This window comes from Salvelinus alpinus, chromosome 24, assembly GCF_045679555.1.
Source record: "Salvelinus alpinus chromosome 24, SLU_Salpinus.1, whole genome shotgun sequence".
NCBI lineage: Eukaryota > Metazoa > Chordata > Actinopteri > Salmoniformes > Salmonidae > Salvelinus > Salvelinus alpinus.
In genome coordinates, this window is record NC_092109.1 from 30,394,925 (window position 1) to 30,419,965 (window position 25,041).

Below are 25,041 nucleotides of genomic sequence, written 5' to 3' on the forward strand. Positions count from 1 at the left end.
GGTCAGGAACGTGACAATATATCGTTTTTTTGTGATGTGGTTTTCATATAAGCCCTTTGGCTTCCAACCCCACCTGCACACTGCTTATTTTTTAAATGTGTTTTTATCTGTATTGTCGTTAAACACTTGTTTTCCTTGGTGCAAATAAATTCAACTTATACTTAAGCTTAAATATGTCACCTTGAGTTTGAACAAATCTATTTTGGTTATTGAAATACAGTAAAGGGAAGTGGATTCACATCCGGTAACGGAATTACAGTACGGAATTACATCATAGGCTCTGATCTGTATTACATAATTATGAATTTCATTATCCTCATATTTCACACATTTGGACATCACAGCCCAGCACAGCAGAGCACAGCAGAGCACAGTAGAGCACAGTAGAGTGCAGTACAATACAGCACAGCACAGCAGAGTAAAGTAGGGTAGAGTTCAGTACAGTGCAGTAAAGTTCAGTACATTACAGTAGAGTTCAGTACAGTACAGTAAAGTAGGGTATACTCGACTCTACTCTTCTCTACTATACTCTACTTTACTGTACTGTACTGTACTGTACTGTACTGTATTGTACTGTACTAATATGCTCTACTTAATGTACTGTACTGTGCTGTACTGTACTGTATTGTACTGTACTAATATGCTCTACTTAATGTACTGTACTGTGCTGTACTGTACTAATATGCTCTACTTACTGTACTGTACTGTATTGTACTGTACTAATATGCTCTACTTAATGTACTGTACTGTGCTATCCAAACTTGTGAAACATATATCTATGATACACTACATGTCCAAAGGTATGTGGACACCTGCTCGTCAAACATGTCATTCAAAAATCATGGGCATTAATATGGAGTTGGTTCCCCCCTTTGCTGCTATAACAGCCGCCACTCTTCTGGGAAGGCTTTCCACTAGATGTTGGAATATTGCTGTGGGGACTTGCTTCCATTCAGCCACAAGATCATTAGTGAGGTCGGGCACTGATGTTGGGCTATTAGGCCTGGCTCGCAGTCAGCGTTTCAATTCATCCCAAAGGTATTCGATGGGGTTGATTGAGGTCAGGGCTCTATGCAGGCCAGTTAAGTTATTCTACACCGATCTCGACAAACCATTTCTATATGGACCTGGCTTTGTACACGGGGGCATTATCAGGCTGAAACAGGAAAGGGCCTTCCGCAAAGTGTTGCCACAAAGTTGGAAGCACAGAACCATCTAGAATGTCATTGTATGTTGTAGCGTCAAGAATTCCCTTGACTGGAACTAAGGGGCCTACCTCGAACCATGAAAAACATCCCCAGACCATTATTCCTCCTCCACCAAACTTTACAGTTGGCACTATGCATTGGGGTAGGTAGCGTTCACCTGGCATCCGCCAAACCCTGAATCAACCGTTGGACTGCCAGATGGTGAAGCGTGATTCATTCTCCAGAGTCCAATGGTGGAGCGCTTTACACCACTCCAGCTGACGCTTGGCATTGCTCATGGTGATCTTAGGCTTGTGTGTGGATCCTCGGCCATGGAAACCCATTTGATGAAGCTCCCGACTAACAGTTATTTTGCTGATGTTGCTTACAGAGGCAGTTTGGAACTTGGTACTGAGTGTTGCAACCGAGGACAGACGATGTTTACGCGCTGTGTGTAAATAAATTTGACCAAATAACTTGTTGGAAAGGTGGCATCCTATGACGGTGCCTCGTTGAAAGTCACTGAGCTCTTCAGTAAGGTCATTCCACTGCCAGTTTGTCTATGGAGATTGCATGGCTATGTGCTCAATTTTATACAACTGTCAGCAACTGGTGTGGTTGAAATAGCCAAATCCACTTATTTGAAGGGGTGTCCACATACTTTGTATATACAGTGTAGGTTCAGATTTTGTATTTTTGTCTGTAATAAAGCCCTTTTCTGGGGGAAAATGTATTCTGATTGGCCAAGCATGGCTCCCCAATGGGTTGGCCTGGCTCCCAAGTGGGTGGGCCTATGCCCTCCTAGGCCCACCCATGGCTGCACCCCTGCCCAGTCGTGAAAAAAACTGAAATATGACATTTACATAGACCCTTTACTCAGCACTTTTGGCAGCGATTACAGCCTCGAGTTTTCTTGGGTATGATGCTACAAGCTTGGCACACCTGTATTTGGCAAAATGAAAACAGGTTTTTAGAAATGTAAAAAAATGTAAAAAAATGAAAATATTAATACCTTATTTACATAAGTATTCAGACCCTTTGCTATGAGACTTAGGTGCATCCTTTAATCAGTACTTTGTTGAAGCACTTTCGGCAGTGATTACAGCCTCGAGTCTTCTTGGGTGTGATGCTACAAGCTTGGCACACCTGTATTTGGCAAAGCGAAAACAGGTTTTTAGAAATGTTTGCAAAAAATAAAAATAATAAAAAATACCCTTTGCTATGAGACTCAGGTGCATCCTATTTCCATTGATCATCCTTGATAAGTTTCTACAACTTGATTGGAGTCCATCTGTGGTAAATTCAATTGATTGGACATTTGGATTTGGAAAGGCACACACCTGCCTATATAAGGTCTCAAGCCATGAGGTCGAAGGAATTGTCCGTAGATCTCTGGAGATACCTGAAAATAGCTGTGCAGTGATGCTCCCCATCCATATCCAAGAAGGCGCGAGGCTGTAATCACTGCTAAATGTGCTTCAACAAAGTACTGAGTAAAGGGTCTGACTAATTATGTAATTATGTAATTATGTAAACATTTTCAGTTTTATTTTTTTATACATTTGAAAAAATGACTAAAAACCTGTCTTGCTTGGTCATTAGGTAGGTCAGTAGGTTGATGGAAAAAAAATATTTAATCCATTTAAGAATATGGCTCTACCGTAACAAAATGTGGAAAAAGTCAAGGGGTCTGAATACTTTCCGAATGCACTGTATATATATATACAGTACCAGTCAAAAGTTTGGACACACCTACACATTCCAGGGGTTTTCTATATTTCTACTATTTTCTACATTGTAGAATAATAGTGAAGACATCAACACTATGAAATAACACATATGGAATCATGTAGTAACCAAAAAAGTGTTAAATAAATCAAAATAGATTTTATATTTGAGATTCTTCAAAGTAGCCACCCTTTGCCTTGAGGACAGCTTTGCACACTCTTGGCATGCTCTCAACCAGCTTCATGAATAAGTTAACAGGTGTGCCTTGTTAAAAGTTAATTTGTGGAATTTCTTTCCTTCTTAATGTGTTTGAACCAATCAGTAGTGTTGTGACAAAGTAGAGTTGGTATTTTTGGTAAAAGACCAAGTCCATATTATGGCAAGAACAGATCAAATAAGCAAAGAGAAATGACAGGCCATCATTAAATCAAATCAAATCAAATTGTATTGGTCACATACAAGTGATTCGCAGATGTTATTGCGGGTGTGGCGAAATGCTTGTGCTTCCAAATCCGACAGTACAGTAATATCTAACAAGTAATATCTAACAAACTACAGAACATATACTCAATACACACAAATCTAAGTAGGAATGAATTAAGACTATATACATATGGACGAGTGATGTCAGAGTGGAACGGACTGACATTATTGACATTACTTTAAGACATGAAGGTCAGTCAATCCGGAAAATTTCAAGAATATTACAAGTTTCTTCAAGTGCAGTCGCAAAAACCATCAAGAGCTATGAAGAAACTGGCTCTCATGAGGACTGCCACAGGAAAGGAAGACGCTGTTAGGTGCCTCCTAAGAAGAGGTAGGTGCAGGAGTCAGGGGCAGGAGAGCAAGGAAGTCCCAGTAGCACAATCGTTTATTGGAAGTCCCAACACAACAACAACAGATGGGGAAACACACCCAACGAAGTCGCCACACACAGGGAAGTAACGTAACACACGGAGGAAAAACCTCTACTCCTAATTACAGTCCAAACGGTACAACGACCGTGAGAAAAAAACCCGGTGGCGCAAACATGCACCCCTAACAGAGCAACAACAGTAATTAATCCCGCACAAAGAATTAGCAGGCAGCGGAGGTTAATAAACCCACCGAAATTAACTAATAGGACACAGGTGTAAACAAAACAGACAGACACAAATGAAAAGGAAAAATGGATCGGTGGCAGCTAGTAGGCCGGCGACGACGACCGCCGAGCACCGCCTGAACAGGGAGAGGAGCCACCTTCGGTGGAAGTCGTGACAGACCCAGAGTTACCTCTGCTGCAGAGGATACGTTCATTAGAGTTACCAGCCTCAGAAATGGGCAATTAACTGCACCTCAGATTGCAGCCCAAATAAATGCTTCACAGAGTTCAAGTAACATATTGATCTCAACATCAACTGTTCAGAGGAGACTGTGTGAATCAGGCCTTCATTGTTGAAGTGCTGCAATGAAACAACTACTAAAGGACACCAATAATAAGAAGAGATTTGCTTGGGCCAAGAAACATGAACAATGGACATTAGACCAGTGGAAATCTTGAGACTTTTGGTTCCAACCACCCAATTGAGATGGTTTGGGATTAGTTGGACCACAGAGTGAAGGAAAAGCAGCCAACAAGTGCTCAGCATATGTGGGAACTGTCATGTTTTGTCTTTGATCTTCATGTCTTGTCCCTGTGCTTCCCTCTGCTGGTCTTATTAGGTTCTTTCCCTCTTTCTCTCTCTCTCTCTCCTCCTCCCTCTCTCCCTCTCCCGCTCTCTCTCTCTATCGTTCCGTTCCTGCTCCCAGCTGTTTCTCATTCTCCTAACGACCTCATTTACTCTTTCACACCTGTCCCCTATTTTGCCCTCTGATTAGAGTCCCTATTTCTCCCTCTGTTTTCCGCTTCTGTCCTGGTCGGATTCTTGTTTGATGTTTGCTGTTCCTGTGTCCTTGTTCCGCCCTGTCGTGTTCTTTGCCTTCTTCAGATGCTGCGTGTGAGCAGGTGTCTATGTCAGCTACGGCCAGTGCCTTCCTGAAGCGACCTGCAGTCTGTGGTCGCGTCTCCAGTCGTTCCTCTCTATTGACGAGAGGATTTCAGTTCCTGTTTTGGATTGACCATTGATATTATCCAGGAGAATCATTATTTGTTTAATACTGGAATAAAGACTCTGTTACTATTACGTCGCTTTTGGGTCCTCATTCATCAGCATAACAGAAGAATCCGACCAAGATGGACCCAGCGACTATGGATTCTCTCAACACTGCCGTCGAGTTCCAGGGAGCAATGCTCGGCAGACACGAGCAGGAATTGTTTGCTGCTCGTCATGCCGTTGAGACCCTGGCCGCTCAGGTCTCCGATCTCTCTGGACAGTTTCTGAGTCTTCGTCTCGTGCCACCAGCTACTTCCTGGTCTTCCGAGTCTCCGGAACCTAGGGTTAATAACCCACCATGTTACTCTGGGCAGCCCACTGAGTGTCGCTCTTTTCTCACCCAGTGTGATATTGTGTTCTCTCTCCAGCCCAACACGTACTCTAGTGAGAGAGCTCGGATCGCTTACGTCATATCACTCCTTACTGGTCGGGCTCGGGAGTGGGGCACAGCTATCTGGGAGGCAAGGGCTGAGTGTTCTCACGATTATCAGAACTTTAAAGAGGAGATGATACGGGTTTTTGATCGTTCAGTTTTTGGGAAGGAGGCTTCCAGGGCCCTGGCTTCCCTATGTCAAGGTGATCGATCCATAACGGATTACTCTATAGAGTTTCGCACTCTTGCTGCATCCAGTGACTGGAACGAGCCGGCGTTGCTCGCTCGTTTTCTGGAGGGACTCCACGCTGAGGTTAAGGATGAGATTCTCTCCCGGGAGGTTCCTTCCAGCGTGGACTCTTTGATTGCACTCGCCATCCGCATAGAACGACGGGTAGATCTTCGTCACCGAGCTCGTGGAAGAGAGCTCACGTTAACGGTGTTTCCCCTCTCCGCATCTCAACCATCTCCTCCCACCGGCTCAGAGACTGAGCCCATGCAGCTGGGAGGTATTCGCATCTCGACTAAGGAGAGGGAACGGAGAATCACCAACCGCCTTTGCCTCTATTGCGGTTCTGCTGGACATTTTGTCATGTCATGTCCAGTAAAAGCCAGAGCTCATCAGTAAGCGGAGGGCTACTGGTGAGCGCTACTACTCAGGTCTCTCCATCAAGATCCTGTACTACCTTGTCGGTCCATCTACGCTGGACCGGTTCGGCTGCTTCCTGCAGTGCCTTGATAGACTCTGGGGCTGAGGGTTGTTTTATGGACGAAGCATGGGCTCGGAAACATGACATTCCTCTCAGACAGTTAGGGAAGCCCACGCCCATGTTCGCCTTAGATGGTAGTCTTCTCCCCAGTATCAGATGTGAGACACTACCTTTAACCCTCACAGTATCTGGTAACCACAGTGAGACCATTTCCTTTTTGATTTTTCGTTCACCTTTTACACCTGTTGTTTTGGGTCATCCCTGGCTAGTATGTCATAATCCTTCTATTAATTGGTCTAGTAATTCTATCCTATCCTGGAACGTTTCTTGTCATGTGAAGTGTTTAATGTCTGCTATCCCTCCTGTGTCTTCTGTCCCCTCTACTCAGGAGGAACCTGGTGATTTGACAGGAGTGCCGGAGGAATATCATGATCTGCGCACGGTCTTCAGTCGGTCCAGAGCCAGCTCCCTTCCTCCTCACCGGTCGTATGATTGTTGTATTGATCTCCTTCCGGGGACCACTCCCCCTCGGGGTAGACTATACTCTCTGTCGGCTCCCGAACGTAAGGCTCTCGAGGATTATCTGTCTGTTTCTCTCGACGCCGGTACCGTGGTGCCTTCTTCCTCTCCCGCCGGAGCGGGATTTTTCTTTGTTAAGAAGAAGGACGGTACTCTGCGCCCCTGCGTGGATTATCGAGGGCTGAATGACATAACGGTTAAGAATCGTTATCCGCTTCCCCTTATGTCGTCAGCCTTCGAGATTTTGCAGGGAGCCAGGTGCTTTACTAAGTTGGACCTTCGTAACGCTTACCATCTCGTACGCATCAGAGAGGGGGACGAGTGGAAAACGGCGTTTAACACTCCGTTAGGGCATTTTGAATACCGGGTTCTGCCGTTCGGTCTCGCTAATGCTCCAGCTGTCTTTCAGGCATTAGTTAATGATGTACTGAGAGACATGCTGAACATTTTTGTTTTCGTTTACCTTGACGATATCCTGATTTTTTCACCGTCACTCGAGATTCATGTTCAGCACGTTCGACGTGTACTCCAGCGCCTTTTAGAGAATTGTCTCTACGTGAAGGCTGAGAAGTGCGCCTTTCATGTCTCCTCTGTCACATTTCTCGGTTCTGTTATTTCCGCTGAAGGCATTCAGATGGATCCCGCTAAGGTCCAGGCTGTCAGCGATTGGCCCGTCCCTAAGTCACGTGTCGAGTTGCAGCGCTTTCTCGGTTTCGCTAATTTCTATCGGCGTTTCATTCGTAATTTCGGTCAAGTGGCTGCCCCTCTCACAGCTCTGACTTCTGTCAAGACTTGCTTTAAGTGGTCCGGTTCCGCCCAGGGAGCTTTTGATCTCCTCAAGAAGCGTTTTACATCCGCCCCTATCCTTGTTACTCCTGACGTCACTAAACAATTCATTGTCGAGGTTGACGCTTCAGAGGTGGGCGTGGGAGCCATTCTGTCTCAGCGCTTCCACTCTGACGATAAGGTCCATCCTTGCGCTTACTTTTCTCATCGCCTGTCGCCATCGGAGCGCAACTATGATGTGGGTAACCGCGAACTGCTCGCCATCCGCTTAGCCATAGGCGAATGGCGACAGTGGTTGGAGGGGGCGACCGTCCCTTTTGTCGTTTGGACTGACCATAAGAACCTTGAGTACATCCGTTCGGCCAAACGACTTAATGCACGTCAAGCTCGTTGGGCGTTGTTTTTCGCTCGTTTCGAGTTCGTGATTTCCTATCGCCCGGGAAATAAGAACACCAAGCCTGATGCCTTATCCCGTCTCTTTAGTTCTTCTGTGGCTTCTACCGACCCCGAGGGGATTCTCCCTGAAGGGCGTGTTGTCGGGTTGACTGTCTGGGGAATTGAGAGACAGGTAAAGCAAGCACTCACTCACACTGCGTCGCCGCGCGCTTGTCCTAGTAACCTTCTGTTCGTTCCTGTCTCTACTCGTCTGGCTGTTCTTCAGTGGGCTCACTCTGCCAAGTTAGCTGGCCACCCCGGCGTTCGGGGTACGCTTGCTTCTATTCGCCAGCGGTTTTGGTGGCCTACTCAGGAGCGGGACACGCGTCGTTTCGTGGCTGCTTGTTCGGACTGCGCGCAGACTAAGTCAGGTAACTCTCCTCCTGCCGGTCGTCTCAGACCGCTTCCCATTCCTTCTCGACCATGGTCTCACATCGCCTTAGACTTTATTACCGGTCTGCCTTCGTCTGCGGGGAAGACTGTGATTCTTACGGTTATCGATAGGTTCTCTAAGGCGGCACATTTCATTCCCCTCGCTAAGCTTCCTTCCGCTAAGGAGACGGCACGAATCATCATTGAGAATGTGTTCAGAATTCATGGCCTCCCGTTAGACGCCGTTTCAGACAGAGGTCCGCAATTCACGTCACAGTTTTGGAGGGAGTTCTGTCGTTTGATTGGTGCTTCCGTCAGTCTCTCTTCCGGGTTTCATCCCCAGTCTAACGGTCAAGCAGAAAGGGCCAATCAGTCGATTGGTCGCATATTACGCAGCCTTTCGTTTCGAAACCCTGCGTCTTGGGCAGAACAGCTCCCCTGGGCTGAGTACGCTCACAACTCGCTTCCTTCGTCTGCTACCGGGCTATCTCCGTTTCAGAGTAGTCTTGGGTACCAGCCTCCTCTGTTCTCGTCCCAGCTCGCCGAGTCCAGCGTTCCCTCCGCTCAGGCTTTTGTCCAACGTTGTGAGCACACCTGGAGGAGGGTCAGGTCTGCACTTTGCCGTTACAGGGCGCAGACTGTGAGAGCCGCCAATAAACGTAGGATTAGGAGTCCTAGGTATTGTCGCGGTCAGAAAGTGTGGCTTTCCACTCGTAACCTTCCCCTTACGACAGCTTCTCGCAAGTTGACTCCGCGGTTCATTGGTCCGTTCCGTGTCTCTCAGGTCGTCAATCCTGTCGCTGTGCGACTGTTTCTTCCGCGACATCTTCGTCGCGTCCACCCTGTCTTCCATGTCTCTTGTGTCAAGCCTTTTCTTCGCGCCCCCGTTCGTCTTCCCTCCCCCCCCCCCGTCCTTGTCGAGGGCGCTCCTATTTACAAGGTACGGAAGATCATGGACATGCGTTCTCGGGGACGTGGTCACCAGTACTTAGTGGATTGGGAGGGTTACGGTCCTGAGGAGAGGAGTTGGGTTCCATCTCGGGACGTGCTGGACCGTTCGTTGATTGATGATTTCCTTCGTTGCCGCCAGGGTTCCTCCTCGAGTGCGCCAGGAGGCGCTCGGTGAGTGGGGGGGTACTGTCATGTTTTGTCTTTGATCTTCATGTCTTGTCCCTGTGCTTCCCTCTGCTGGTCTTATTAGGTTCTTTCCCTCTTTCTCTCTCTCTCTCTCCTCCTCCCTCTCTCCCTCTCCCGCTCTCTCTCTCTATCGTTCCGTTCCTGCTCCCAGCTGTTTCTCATTCTCCTAACGACCTCATTTACTCTTTCACACCTGTCCCCTATTTTGCCCTCTGATTAGAGTCCCTATTTCTCCCTCTGTTTTCCGCTTCTGTCCTGGTCGGATTCTTGTTTGATGTTTGCTGTTCCTGTGTCCTTGTTCCGCCCTGTCGTGTTCTTTGCCTTCTTCAGATGCTGCGTGTGAGCAGGTGTCTATGTCAGCTACGGCCAGTGCCTTCCTGAAGCGACCTGCAGTCTGTGGTCGCGTCTCCAGTCGTTCCTCTCTATTGACGAGAGGATTTCAGTTCCTGTTTTGGATTGACCATTGATATTATCCAGGAGAATCATTATTTGTTTAATACTGGAATAAAGACTCTGTTACTATTACGTCGCTTTTGGGTCCTCATTCATCAGCATAACAGGAACTCCTTCAAGACTGTTGGAAAAGCATTCCAGGGAAAGCTGGTTGAGAGAATGCCAAGCGTGTGCAAAGCTGTCATCAAGGCAAAGGGTGGCTACTTTTGATAAACACTTTTTTGGTTACTACATGATTCCATATGTGTTATTTCATAGTTTTGTTGTCTTCACTATTATTCTACTATGTAGAAAATAGTAAAAAATAAAGAAAACCCCTGGAATGAGTAGGTGTGTCCAAACGTTTTACTGGTACTGTATGTATATATATATAATTATACAAAACCCAGACGCGGGCCAGATATGACCACTACAGTAAAAACACAGACCAATCAGGTCCCTATCTGGTTCGCAGACAAGGTGGAATGAACAATCAGTGCTTGCATCAACAAATCAGAGGATGTTCAGAGGCTTCAGCACGCAGCTCATTTCAACAAGACGTATGAATATGCATCCCAGTATTCCTCCACAGAGACAGGACGACAGGGCTTCATCAATGACACCTCATGGTACTCTACAAGGAACACGTCATAAAGGCTACACCACTTTGAAGGCCATAGGGCATATTCATGAATTTGATGATTTATGTTAACAACCGCAGGCATTGGGCTCTGTAACATAAAGCAGACTCTATGATGCCATGAGTACTCTATCTATTCATCAGGGAACGTACAATTCACTATACTGTCAGCACTGGGAGCTAGAATCAATGCACTAGAAGTGAAAGGATACGTATATCAGTGGAGGCTGCTGAGGGGAGGACGGCCCATAATAATGTCTGGAGCGGAGATCATGGAATGGCATGATAATGCAATGGCACATGCAAGCCATGTGTTTGATGTATTGGATACCATTCCACCGATTCCGCTCCAGCCATTACCATGAGCCTATCCTCCACAATTAAGGTGCCACCAACCTCCTGTGCCGTATATATAAAGTAAAAGCATGTGCATTGTTAGTTAACTATATCTCTGGAGTACATGCATGATGTCATCAGCAGGTTGACTGCAGGAAGTTCCCTTCCTTTCCCTCCCGCAAGGGTGTGGTCCCCTGCTAGTCACCTGACTAATGGATGGCTCCAGGAATGCCGAGTGGTCAGACCACTAAAGATGGACGTTTCACGGGCGCCAAGACATTCCTTATCCTTCACTGTCTGTAGTATAAAACACTGACCTATTTAGGGGCAGAGTCGCTCTACAGACTGACAGGCAGGCAGACAGGCAGGCAGTATACTCTGTACTGTGTTAATGCACTGCCCCTAAAAGGAGCATCTCCAGTTTCTCTGATCCCATCCAACATTTTTTTTAAATATACAGGGGCAAGCAACAAACAACTGTCTTTTTTCAATTGTTTATGTCTAAAATGATCCCATGATGCTCACTTAAGACCACAAGCTGTGAAAAAAGGCAGAAAAGTAGAAATGGGGATGTGAGGAATTGAGCTGCTGAGCCTAACATGTCTTATTAAATTGGCCTTCTTCGTCTTGCTCGGCTGGCCTAGCATCACGGTTGCCACATTAGAATATGACATCTTGACAGAAATAATAATGTACACGTTGTCAAAAACCCCACAGAGAGTCAGCACACACACCAATGACTACTGCCTGCATGGCCCACCTAGTCTCAGAGATATTACTGGGGATGTTTTCACATTCCTCTTCCATAAACTATTAATATATCCATGAAGGGCAGTTATTTTCACTGCTCTTTGGCTGTTCCTCTTTAGTGCATTTAACTATTTGTCGCAAGTAAAAGCCTTGGGTAGTGAATTGATACAATTCCAAGTTTGGAAGGTTAAAACCACCCTCAGACCACCCTCAGACTTTCCTTATTATTCTATGAATTTTATTTGCCCATATACAGTTTGTTATGGCCAAGTATACTTTTTTAAAGAATGTCTTAAGTGTGGTAATTGGTATTACCTAAAATAAATACAAAAACTTTGGCAGCCATGCCATTCCTAAGAGGGTTATTCCACCTGTAAGATTTATGGGAAGATTATTCAATTTAATTAGATCTGCTTTCATATTGTTGAGTAATGGGATAAAATTATCTTTATATACTTGTTGTTTGTTGTCACTTATTAAGCATCCTAAGTAGTTTATATTTTTTGTGGTCCAGTTAAAGGATTGCTATAAATCATGAGTTGTTATTTTTCTTTTCCTATTGCCATTATTTCATTTTTTTCCACATTAATTTTATATCCTGAGATTTTGTAGTATTCTGAAAATGTTTTTAGTAAGTTTTCAATATTGGTCAGGAATATCAGGAGATCATCTGCAAATAAGTTTAGTTTATATAAATGTTTACCAATACTGATACCTGTTACATTTGGGTATTGTCTTATTCTTCTGCAAGCAGTTCAATTACCAGTGCAAACAGGAGGGGGAGAGGGGACATCCCTGTCTTGTGCCCCTTTCTAAAGTGATTTCGTCAGATAATGTATTATTTCAACTGGAAAGTTAAAAGATTCCAAAGTTCCAAAGGCCATTCAAGATGGTCTAACGCCTTTCGGCATCAACAGCCATTATTGATGAATCTATATCTTGTTTTTTTGAGCATTGTATTAAACTGAAACATGTTCTTGCATTTGTTTGTAAGTGTCTATTTTTAATAAACCCTGTTTGATTGATTTGTATCAAGTCTGGTAAGACTTTGTTATTATTTTATTGTCACAATTTATTAAACTTATAATCAGCAGGGGACTCTCTAGATAACTATTTGATACATGGAACTAGGAAGTACTGAATTGAGTGTCATGTGTGTTGTCATTTGTGTAAATAGGTGGGCTACTTTGTCCCAAAATGTTGAATATAATTGTATGGGAAAGCCATCCATTCCTGGTGCTTTTCTCTGTGCAAATGTTTTAACAGTGTCTCATATTTATTTTGGGTGATCTCTGTTTTTAGTGATAATTGTTTGTCTGCTGATAATTGCTTCAGGGTTGTTGAGTCTCAGAAGGCTGTAGGATCCATACCACTGTTGTTTTATGATTAATATAAATGTAAATTTTTTTAAATTGTAATTGATCTCGTTGTTGTTTCCAATTACCACTTTTGTATCTTTATCTTTTAAAATTATAACTGGTTTAGCATGTATTGGTTTTGTGAGAGCTGCAAGATATTTTCCAGGTTTATTTTCCATTAGGCAGTATGCTTTAACCTGTAGTTGTTGGCTCTCTTCACACATTAGTTGAAAGCCTATAAATTATAAGCAGCCGTGTCAAAACAACAGGCTTCTCTCCCCACGTTCTCTCCTCCCAGCACAGAGGAGGGCCCACAGCAGAGAGCAGGCCACCACACACATGCAAAACCACAGCAGATGTCTTCTCTTTACAGCTCAAACACTCACCTCTCGCGTGATTTCCCTTTCAAGGTCACCATGGAAACCAGGCAGCCTCTGAGAGTTGTTCCGCAGATGTCATGGAAGGAATGAAAATATAATTTGACCCCCCTCTTCACTTGAACCTACAGAGAGAAAACCATCCTGGGTTGAACTGACAACAAGGACTCTCTTTGACAGAGACAAGGGCAATAGAGGGACCAGTCACAAGATAGAGATCTAGAGGTTCACACTGATCCACTGAGGGCAGCTATATCATAGCTGATCTAAGTTTTGATTAGGGTATAGTTTTATTTTTTTTAACTGACAGTCATGCATTATGTTAGTTAATTAGGAACACAGTGCAGTGACAGCAGAGATAAGGTAATATTAGAGGGAAATGTACACAAACAAGTATGCTCTTAGATGAAGCTTATTTCTTGCTGTCTGGAGTTCTCCTTGAAAATCAACAGATAATTGACTCCATGTGATTCTGATTTGTCTTTTCCTTCGACTCATATACCGAATAAGCCTTTGTCTCTATAAGCTTCACCTCCCTTCCTTCCAGAGTCCCAACCTCCTCCTCCTCCAGGTGCTGCTGGGATACTGAGCCTGCTCTGCTTACAGCCACTAGACGCCCATTAGGTTCACAATGAGCCACAGTTCAACAGCAGCTAAGAACAGGTGACAGGTGGGATGTGGCGTGTGCGTCTGTGTGTGTGTTTGTGCACGTGCAAGATAGTGTGTGTGCGAGTGTGTGTGAGTATCTAGTGTGTGTGCGAGAGTGTGTAAGTATGTGTGCAATTAACTCTTCCCTTAAGGGCATAGCGATATCCCTAACCTGCTGACCATCTAGAAGTCTTGCACTTGCTTCTCTGATGCAAAATTAACCAAAAGGTATACAATTTTTAAAAAAAAGTTTAGTAATTTAGCAGATGATTTTATCCAGAGAGCGTCTGCTAAACTTACAGTTATTGCATTCATCTTAAGATAGCTAGGTGGGACAATCACATACAGTTGAAGTCAGAAGTTTACATATACCTTAGCCAAATACATTTAAACTCAGCTATTCACAATTCCTGACATTTAATCCAAGTAAAAATGCCCTGTCTTAGGTCAGTTAGGATCACCACTTTATTTTAAGAATGTGAAATGTCAGAATAATAGTAGAGAGAATGATTTATTTCAGCTTTTATTTCTTTCATCACATTCCCAGTGGGTCAGAAGTTTACATACACTCAATTAGTATTTGGTAGCATTGCCTTTAAATTGTTTAACTTGGGTCAAATATTTCGGGTAGCCTTCCACAAGCTTCCCACATATAAGTTGGGTGAATTTTGGCCCATTCCTCCTGACAGAGTTGGTGTAACTGAGTCAAGTTTGTAGGCCTCCTTGCTCGCACATGCTTTTTCAGTTCTGCCCACACATTTTCTTTGGGATTGAGGTCAGGGCTTTGTGATGGCCACTCCAATACCTTGACTTTGTTGTCCTTAAGCCATTTTGCCACAACTTTGGAAGTATGCTTGGGGTCATTGTCCATTTGGAAGACCCATTTGCAACCAAGCTTTAACTTCCTGAATGATGTCTTGAGATATATCTTATATATATTTAATATATCCACATAATTTTCCTGCCTCATGATGCCATCTATTTTGTGAAGTGCACCAGTCGTACCTGCAGAAAGCACCCCCACAACATGATGCTGCCACCCCCGTGCTTCAAGGTTGGGATGGTGTTCTTTGGCTTGCAAGCCTCCCCCTTTCTCCTCCAAACCTAACGATGGTCATTACGGCCAAACAGTTCTATTTTTGTTTCATCAGACCATAGGACATTTCTCTAAAAAGTACGATCTTTGTCCCTATGTGCAGTTGCAAACCGTAGCCTGGCTTTTTTATGGCGGTTTTGGAGCAGTGGCTTCTTCCTTGCCGAGCGGCCTTTCAGGTTATGTCGATATAGGACTCGTTTTACTGTGGATATAGATACTTTTGTACCTGTTTCCTCCAGCATCTTCACAAGGTCCTTTGCTGTTGTTCTGTGATTGATTTCCCATGGTGTCAAGCAAAGAGGCACTGAGTTTGAAGGTAGGCCTTGAAATACATCCACAGGTACACCTCCAACTGACTCAAATGATGTCAATTAGCCTATCAGAAGCTTTTAAAGCCATGACATAATTTTCTGGAATTTTCCAAGCTGTTTAAAGGCACAGTCAACTTAGTGTATGTAAACTTCTGACCCACTGGAATTGTGATACAGTGAATTATAAGTGAAATAATCTGTCTGTAAACAATTGTTGGAAAAATTACTTGTGTCATGCACAAAGTAGATATCCTAACCGACTTGCCAAAACTATAGTTTGTTAACAAGAAATTTGTGGAGTGGTTGAAAAACAAGTTTTAATGACTCCAACCTAAGTGTATGTAAACTTCCGACTTCAACTGTATCTCAGTCATAGTAAGTACATAGCCATCAGCAAAGTCAGTACTAGTAGGAATAAATTAGCCATGGGCAAAGTCAGTGGTAATCTGTGGCGTTTATTCATGGTTGCCAAAGGGAAGCCAGGCTTTTCCAAATATTTGACCAATAAATACATTTAAAAATGTATCTTTAATTTCTCTCTGTGTTTTCATATTTTTCTGTCAATTCACAAGTGGCTGAATCTCACCAGAGAAACCATCCGAGCGAGGGCAACAGCACCCTTCTGTCTCAGTATGTGTAGCCCATATATCTGATGCTGTCTGGACAGTGAAACAGCACCCCTCTGTCTCAGTATGTGTAGCCCATATATCTGATGCTGTCTGGACAGTGAAACAGCGCCCCCTCTGTCTCAGTATGTGTAGCCCATATATCTGATGCTGTCTGGACAGTGAAACAGCACCCCTCTGTCTCAGTATGTGTAGCCCATATATCTGATGCTGTCTGGACAGTGAAACAGCACCCTTCTGTCTCAGTATGTGTAGCCCATATATCTGATGCTGTCTGGACAGTGAAACAGCACCCCTCTGTCTCAGTATGTGTAGCCCATATATCTGATGCTGTCTGGACAGTGAAACAGCACCCCTCTGTCTCAGTATGTGTAGCCCATATATCTGATGCTGTCTGGACAGTGAAACAGCACCCCTCTGTCTCAGTATGTGTAGCCCATATATCTGATGCTGTCTGGACAGTGAAACAGCACCCCTCTGTCTCAGTATGTGTAGCCCATATATCTGATGCTGTCTGGACAGTGAAACAGCACCCCTCTGTCTCAGTATGTGTAGCCCATATATCTGATGCTGTCTGGACAGTGAAACAGCACCCCTCTGTCTCAGTATGTGTAGCCCATATATCTGATGCTGTCTGGACAGTGAAACAGCACCCCTCTGTCTCAGTATGAGTAGCCCATATATCTGATGCTGTCTGGACAGTGAAACAGCACCCCTCTGTCTCAGTATGTGTAGCCCATATATCTGATGCTGTCTGGATCAAAAGAGTAGAACATGTTGCCGCCGTAGCATTTGATTGATTGATGCCAGCAAGCGTTTGGCCTCCCTTGATAAGAAAATGATAAAGAATTAGCCAATCAGCGTTGAGCTGAGCTCAACTGTGGGTTGTCCTGGTGCAGCAAAACACCCCCCAACATAGGTTGTAATATGGCTTTTTTACTGGCTTGGCCTGGCTTCCTCAGTGATTTTACCCACGCACCACTACTGGTGCTGGGAGGGAGGGGAAAAAGTCAAGTGTGAGTGTTAGTATAAGTATTGTCTCTACACCCAATGACCGTTCAACAATAATACAACAATAATCATTCCTGGCATTTCTTCTGGGTCAGTAGTGTTATCTGTCCATGAGTAACACTGTAGACTCGTGATACTGGTAATCACACAAACACAGCTGTTTGGGGAGGAGGCTTGTACTTACTGAGATCCAAAATACACAGAGGTATACATTGAGTGTGTGTATGTGTCTGTGTGTATGTGTGTGTGTGCACGTGTGCATGTGTGTGTGTGTGCAGGCATGCGTGTATGCTTGCGTGTATTCGACTATGGCCATATGGTGCCTCTTTGAGGAGTGGGTTATTCTTTGGTTTTCAAAGATTCTACAAATGATGGAGTGTTCTTAGCACACTGTGAATCTACATAGTATTGTGGGATTGCCTATACAATTGGCTATGGTGCTCGTTTCACCGTAGCAACCCCAACCCCCATAGTGTGTGTGTTGATTGATAAAACAGACCTAGCTATTTGGCATGTGGACAAAACTCCTGTATACTCTGCTCACATACCACGAACCCAGACCTGTGGCTCTTTGATATGTTCTATCTGGGTTCAGGTGTCTGACTATAGGCCAAGAGACATATGCTCCTTCTGAACAACAGGCCCAGAGGAAGAGTGCTTCCTAGAAGAGTCCTGTAGTAACCATCATCGTCAGAGTTTAGTTTGAGCATCGTCCACAGACAGACAGCTTCAGGGACCGCTCTGCTCTGCTCTGCTCTGCTCTGCTCTGCTCTGCTCTGTCTGTCTGTCTGTCTGTCTGTCTGTCTGTCTGTCTGTCTGTCTGTCTGTCTGTCTGTCTGTCTGTCTGTCTGTCTGTCTGTCTGTCTGTCTGTCTGTCTGTCTGTCTGTCTGTCTGTCTGTCTGTCTGTCTGTCTGTCTGTCTCAGGCTCCACTGACCTGTTGGAGAAGTCTGTCTCATAACAGTGTTAGTTTCAGATGATCAATGAGCTATTTTCAGGGAGCCCTGCTGAAACTCTAAATCTAACCCTGAAAGTGAACATTGAGGATTTGAAAGTAATAATAATAATATGAACACTCACACACTTACATTCATGCGTGCATACATTTTACGTACGGGTGGTCCAGGGAATCTAAACCACTATCCTGGCATTCCAAGCGCCAAGCTCTATCAACGGAGCTACAGAGGATATTACATATTTACATATTTCAATGTGTAAGTGTGTGAGTGTTCCCCCTCCTCACCCCACCTCCCCCTCTCTCAGGCAAAATGGCCAGATGGCTCTCAGGCCTCCATGCTAATCCAGTACATAGACGTGGCTCTGACAGCACTGCAGCACTACAGCTCCACACACTACATTATAACACTGTAGGCACACTTCTTAAGACTAGGCCACTTTACTACTACACTCGGACCAAAGCATACACCAATACTTCCCTCCTCCACTCTGGCAGAGCACACTGCCCAGCGGTCGTCTGCACCAAAGGGCTCTATTTCTCGGCTGGCGTTAAGGCGGCACTGGCATTTTCCAGCCCTAACGCCATGTTCGGCAATTACCTGTCTTATATCAGCTGGCTTGCGCTCAGATAGGCGGTGTGGAAGTATTTGAGGTGTGTTAAAAGCATGATTCATGGTGCTGATTTCAGGCAGCACTGAGAGGGATATTTAAGACCAAGCAATAGCTGGTTTTAGCATAATGCAGTTGGTTATGGCATGAGTTTAGACAGTGGAAACGCAGCCTATCCAGCTGTGATGCACACTGACCATATGAACCATATGAACATGGAACAAGAATAGCCTAGTGTGCTTTTGGTGCCTGTATACTTTGTATTTAGAAACATATAACACTAATGTTTTTTTCCCATTAAATGTTATTTGAGTAAAAAACCTAGGATAGCCTCTTCTCAATGAAGGCTTTTCTTTGTCTGCCCAATGCAACCGGGAAGTAGTCAAGACTGTCGATAAAGGGTTTGGCTCTTAGTCACCAAAGCTTTATTAAAATATCAAGTTTGAGAGGAGTAAAACAGGAGCTGACTGTTCTATTTGTGCATTGTAGGAAGACCCACATTTTTTTAGTCATGCAGGTCCCGTTTTGGAGGTGTATAAAAACTCCTCCATGATGTAGGCAACGGGTCCATACCCATCATGAAACAATAGATGAGAACCTTAGTGAATACCGGTGACCCTAATAACCTGTAAAAATTGCTTGTTTTCTGTTTCATATGTTAAAAACCCAAGCACTCCCTTAAGCCTACTATAATGAAGGCTGGTTCAACAGCAATGACTGTCTTTTTATCCTTATTCATGATATCATTACATTTTACATGCATTTATTGTTGTTGTTTTAAAAAAGCTGATTGCTTGCTTTTTGTAAAATATTATTACAACCAAACTTATTAGAATGATTCACCTTCCTGGTTTTATGGTGACAACGTCCGTGGCGCTCTTGCAATGCAACTTCTGGAGATGTGTGAATGAGATGTGATCTGTAAGATGGTTCTGATTATGTTCATAAAGCACAGGCCTATTTGGGAGCAGTATAACAGTGAGTGGACATTCTCCCTTTCTCTTTATATTGGATCTTTGTCCAACTACTGTGAAAAGTTTGGATGTGCGTAAACCCGTCCATAGTCTGTGTTGATTTAATATTATATGGCCACGGGGAGAACTTATGGTGCCTGTAAGTGTGACATATCCTATTTAAAACAAGTTGCTGTTTCGTTTTGTTTAGAATTTTATTAGAATTATTTGTTCTCTTTTTAGGCTTTATCAATAATTCATGTAATCTTGCTTATTGACAATGTTTGGCATGTCCCTGCTCAGCCATAATGCAATGTACAGTAGGCCCCTATATCAGTGTGAGAACTATTAGAGCCATGCAATTATTTTGAACAATTTGGACTGCAAATGGTTAACGTATTTAGCAAAGATAGGTCTACATTTTGTTATTTTGTTTCTGTAAGCCATTTAACAAATTATAATAGACTAACATTGGAATTGATTCCAAGGCAATACATAAAAGACTGTAAATACACAGCTTGAAGTAACCACATCTTTCGCCATGGAGCTCGTTCTGATTGGCCAGTGAGGGGCCAAGCCTCGACACATCCACAACGTGTTTATTCATCAAAACCCAGCCCTTTCGTGCCAACGGCAGCAAGTGCGATGATAACTGTGAGTGTCAATAGCAAAAATATTTCTAACACCCTACTGAACATATAGCGCTACCTCCTGCACTTAGATTGACCATTGTGTTAGGTTTGTTAAAATAGAGCCCAAAGTGTTCAAAGACCAATTACTATCCTAAGTAGACGGACGAATGGAGGTCTATTTGTATGTAATATCACATTTCTGGTGGCCAGCTGACAAGCTGCAGGCAGAGACAAGGCGCTTCTGGAGCTTTTGTTAGGAGTTGGCTGAGGTGATGTAAGATAAGCCCCATGCGTTGGGTTACACACACCAACCAACCCCCATCCTGACCTGTCCTGAGGTAGTACAGCACACACAGTCAACACAAACAGCAGTGACTGACTGGACAAGCAGCCAGGCCACAACTAACCTGTTGGCTAGCTGGGACAAGCCTTTGTATGTTTATGAATAGACTACCGCAAGCTAATATACTGTACACACAGCTCTTATTCTGATATCATCTCTTATTTCACTCATATTAAGAGACAGAAACTATAACTTTTAAAAATCCACCTTTCCAGAAATAAGTCTCTAACTGTTGCCGCTTGTTATAGACCCCCCTCAGCCCCCAGCTGTGCCCTGGACACCATATGTGAATTAATTGCCCCTCATTTATCTTCAGTGTTCGTACAGTTACGTGACCTAAACTGGGATATGCTTAACACCCGGGACGTCCTACAATCTAAACTAGAGGCCCTCAATCTCACACAAATTATCAAGGAAACTACCAGGTACAACCCTAAATCCGTAAACACGGGCACCCTCATAGATATCATCCTGACCAACCTGTCCTCTAAATACACCTCTGCTGTCTTCAACCAGGATCTCAGCGATCACTGCCTCATTGCCTGCGTCCGTAATGGGTCCGAGGTCAAACGACCACCCCTCATCACTGTCAAACGCTCCCTAAAACACTTCAGCGAGAAGACCTTTCTAATCGACCTGGCCAGGGTATCCTGGAAGGATATTGACCTCATTCCGTCAGTAGAGGATGCCCGGTTAGTCTTTAAAAGTATTTTCCTCACCATCTTAAATAAGCATGCCCAATAAAAAAATGTAGAACTAAGAACAGATATAGCTCTTGGTTCACTCCAGACTTGACTGCCCTTGACCAGCACAAAAACATCCTGTGGCATACTGCATGAGCATCGAATAGCCCCCGCGATATATAACTTCTCAGGGAAGTTGGGAACCAATATACACAGGCAGATAGGAAAACAAAGGCTAGCTTTCACAAACAGAAATTTGCATCCTGTAGCACAAACTCCAAAAAGTTCTGGGACACTCTAAAGTCCATGGAGAATAAGAGCACCTCCTCCCAGCTGCCCACTGCACTTAGGCTAGGAAACACTGTCACCACTGATAAATCTACAATAATTGAGAATTTCAATATGCATTTTTCTACGGCTGGCCATGCTTTCCACCTGGCTACCCCTACCCCGGCCAACAGCTCTGCACCCACCACAGCAACTTGCCCAAGTCTCCCCCACATCTCCTTCACCCAAATCTAGATAGCTGATGTTCTGAAAGAGCTGCAAAATCTGGACCCCTACAAATCAGCTGGGCTAGACAATCTGGACCCTCTCTTTCTAAAATTATCCGCCGCAATTGTTGCAACCCCTATTACTAGCCTGTTCAACCTCTCTTTCATATCGTCTGAGAGCCTCAAAGATTGGAAAGCTGCCGCCTTCATCCCCCTCTTCAAAGGGGGAGACACTAGACCCAAACTGTTACAGACCAATATCTATCCTACCCTGCCTTTATAAAGTCTTCGAAAGCCAAGTTAACAAACAGATCACCGACCATTTCGAATCCCACCGTACCTTCTCCGCTATGCAATCTGGTTTCAGAGCTGGTCATGGATGCACCTCAGCCACGCTCAAGGTCCTAAACAATATCATAACCGCCATCGATAAAGACAGTACTGTGCAGCCGTCTTCATTGACCTGGCCAAGGCTTTCGAATCTGTCAATCGCCGCATTCTTGTGGGCAGACTCAACAGCCTTGGATTCTCAAATGACTGCCTCGCCTGGTTCACCAACTACTTCTCAGATAGAGTTCAGTGTGTCAAATCGGCGGGCCTGTTGTCTGCACCTCTGGCAGTCTCTATGGGGGTGCCACAGGGTTCAATTCTCGGGCCGACTCTCTTCTCTGTATACATCAATGAAGTCGCTCTTGCTGCTGGTGATTCTCTGATCCACCTCTACGCACACGACACCATTCTGTATACTTCAGGCCCTTCTTTGGACACTGTGTTAACAAAGCTCCAGACGAGCTTCAATGCCATACAACACTCCTTCCGTGGCCTCCAACTGCTCTTAAATGCAAGTAAAACTAAATGCATGCTCTTCAACTGATCGCTGCCCGCACCCGCCCGCCTGTCTAGCATCACTACTCTGGACGGTTCTGACTTAGAATATGTGGACAACTACAAATACCTAGGTGTCTGGCTAGACTGTAAACTCTCCTTCCAGACTCACATTAAGCATCTCCAATCCAAAATTAAATCTAGAATCGGCTTCCTATTTCGCAACAAAGCCTCCTTCACTTATGCTGCCAAACATACCCTCGTAAAACTGACTATCCTACCGATCCTTGACTTCAGCGATGTCATTTACAAAATAGCCTCCAACACTCTACTCAGCAAATTGGATGTAGTCTATCACAGTGCCATTCGTTTTGTCGCCAAAGCCCCATATACTACCCACCACTGCGACCTGTATGCTCTCGTTGGCTGGCTCTCGCTACATATTCGTCGCCAAACCCACTGGCTCCAGGTCATCTATAAGTATTTGCTAGGTAAAGCCCCACCTCATATCAGCTCACTGGTCACCATAGCAACACCCACCTGTAGCACGCGCTCCAGCAGGTATATTTCACTGGTCATCCCCAAAGCCAACTCCTCTTTTGGCCGCCTTCCCTTCCCGTTCTCTGCTGCAAATGACTGGAATAAATTGCAAAAATCACTGAAGCTGGAGACATATCTCCCTCACTAACTTTAAGCATCAACTGTCAGAGCAGCTTACCGATCATTGCACCTTAACACAGCCCATCTGTAAATAGCCCGCCCAACTACCTCATCCCCATATTGTTATTTTTTTTCTCCTTTGCACCCCAGTATCTTTACTTACACATCATCTTCTGCACATCTATCACTCCAGTGTTAATGCTAAATTGTAATTATTTCGCCACTATGGCCTATTTATTGCCTTTCCTCCCTAATCTTACTACATTTGCACATACTGTATATAGATTTCTCTATTGTGTTATTGACTGTATGTTTGTCTATCCTATGTGTAACTCTGTGTTGTTTGTGTCGCACTGCTTTGCTTTACCTTGGCCAGGTCGCAGTTGTAAATGAGAACTTGTTCTCAACTGGCCTACCTGGTTAAATAAAGGTGAAATATATATATATCTTTTTTAAATAACTATGTGATGGTTGCAGCCAGGGGCTACTAAAATAGCTGTGACACATGAGGAGCAAACAGTATGTGGTTAATGTGGACAGTCAGCCCTGAAGGTGTGAGGTGTCAATGAGGGTGAGACCCATGGAACTGCACGCTGGAAGTGTTGTGAAAAGTGAAAAGGTGTCCTGCAACCTCCTTATCCAATCCCAGGCGTTGCAACCTGAGCCAGAGAGTGGACCTTTGTGTTCAGCTGCAACAGTGGGCCTTGATAGTCTGTTGTCAGGAGATGTTATGTTTATTTGGGTGGAGATTGTTACTGCTGCTCAGTGAGTACTGAGCTGGGTTTGAGCACAAACCATTGACAGTCAGTGGACTCCTCTCCTCTACTGTCCTCTCCTCTCCTCTACTGTCCTCTCCTCTCCTTTAATGTCCTCTACTCTATTTTCCTCTCCTCTACTCTACTGTCCTCTACTCTTCTTTACTGTCCTCTCTCCTCTCCTCTATTGTCCTCTCTCCTCTTCTCTATTGTCTCCTCTCCTCTCCTGTCCTCTCTCCTCTCCTGTCCTCTCCTCTCCTCTACTCTACTGTCCTCTCTCCTCTCCTGTCCTCTCCTCTCCTCTACTCTACTCTACTCTACTGTCCTCTCTCCTCTCCTGTCCTCTCCTCTCCTCTACTCTACTCTACTATCCTCTCTCCTCTCCTGTCCTCTCTTCTCTCCTCTACTGTCCTCTCTCCTGTCCTGTCCTGTCCTCTCCTCTCCTCTCCTCTCCTCTCCTCTCCTCTCCTCTCCTCTCCTCTCCTCTCCTCTCCTCTCCTCTCCTCTCCTCTCCTCTCCTCTCCTCTCCTCTACTCTACTCTACTCTACTCTACTCTACTCTACTCTACTCTACTCTACTGTCCTCTCTCCTCTCCTGTCCTCTCCTCTCCTCTACTCTACTCTACTCTACTGTCCTCTCTCCTCTCCTGTCCTCTCCTCTCCTCCACTGTCCTCTCCTACAATCTCTCTCCTGTTCTTTACTCTCTCCTTTACTGCTATCTATTTTCTCCTCCACTGTCCTCTCTCCTGTCCTCTGCTGTCCACTCCTGTTCTCTACTGTCCTCTCCTATCATATCCCGTCCTCTCCTCCACTGTCCTCTCCTCTACTGTGGTCTACTCTCCTCTACTGCCCTATCTCCTCTCCTATCCTCTCCTCTGCTGTCCTCTCTCCTCTACTGCCCTATCTCCTCTCCTAACCTCTCCTCTGCTGTCCTCTCTCCTCTACTGCCCTATCTCCTCTCCTATCCTATCCTCTCCTCTGCTGTCCTCTCTCCTCTACTGCCCTATCTCCTCTCCTATCCTCTCCTCTGCTGTCCTCTCTCCTCTACTGCCCTATCTCCTCTCCTATCCTCTCCTCTGCTGTCCTCTCTCCTCTACTGCCCTATCTCCTCTCCTATCCTCTCCTCTGCTGTCCTCTCTCCTCTACTGCCCTATCTCCTCTCCTAT

General features: G+C 44.8%; 1 protein-coding gene across 3 annotated transcripts in view; it reads right to left on the bottom strand.

Moving 5' to 3' along the window:
* Window positions 1–25,041, bottom strand: part of LOC139552599 (serine/threonine-protein kinase PAK 3-like) — a 90,602-nt gene that overhangs the window by 59,932 nt on the left and 5,629 nt on the right. Inside the window, exon 2 of one of the 3 annotated variants that reach the window (XM_071364476.1) lies at window positions 13,282–13,397. The exons of the other annotated variants lie outside the window; for them this stretch is intronic. The gene's annotated coding sequence lies outside the window, so the exon portion shown is untranslated. The remainder of the gene's footprint in view (window positions 1–13,281; window positions 13,398–25,041) is intronic. 3 annotated transcript variants of the gene reach the window in all.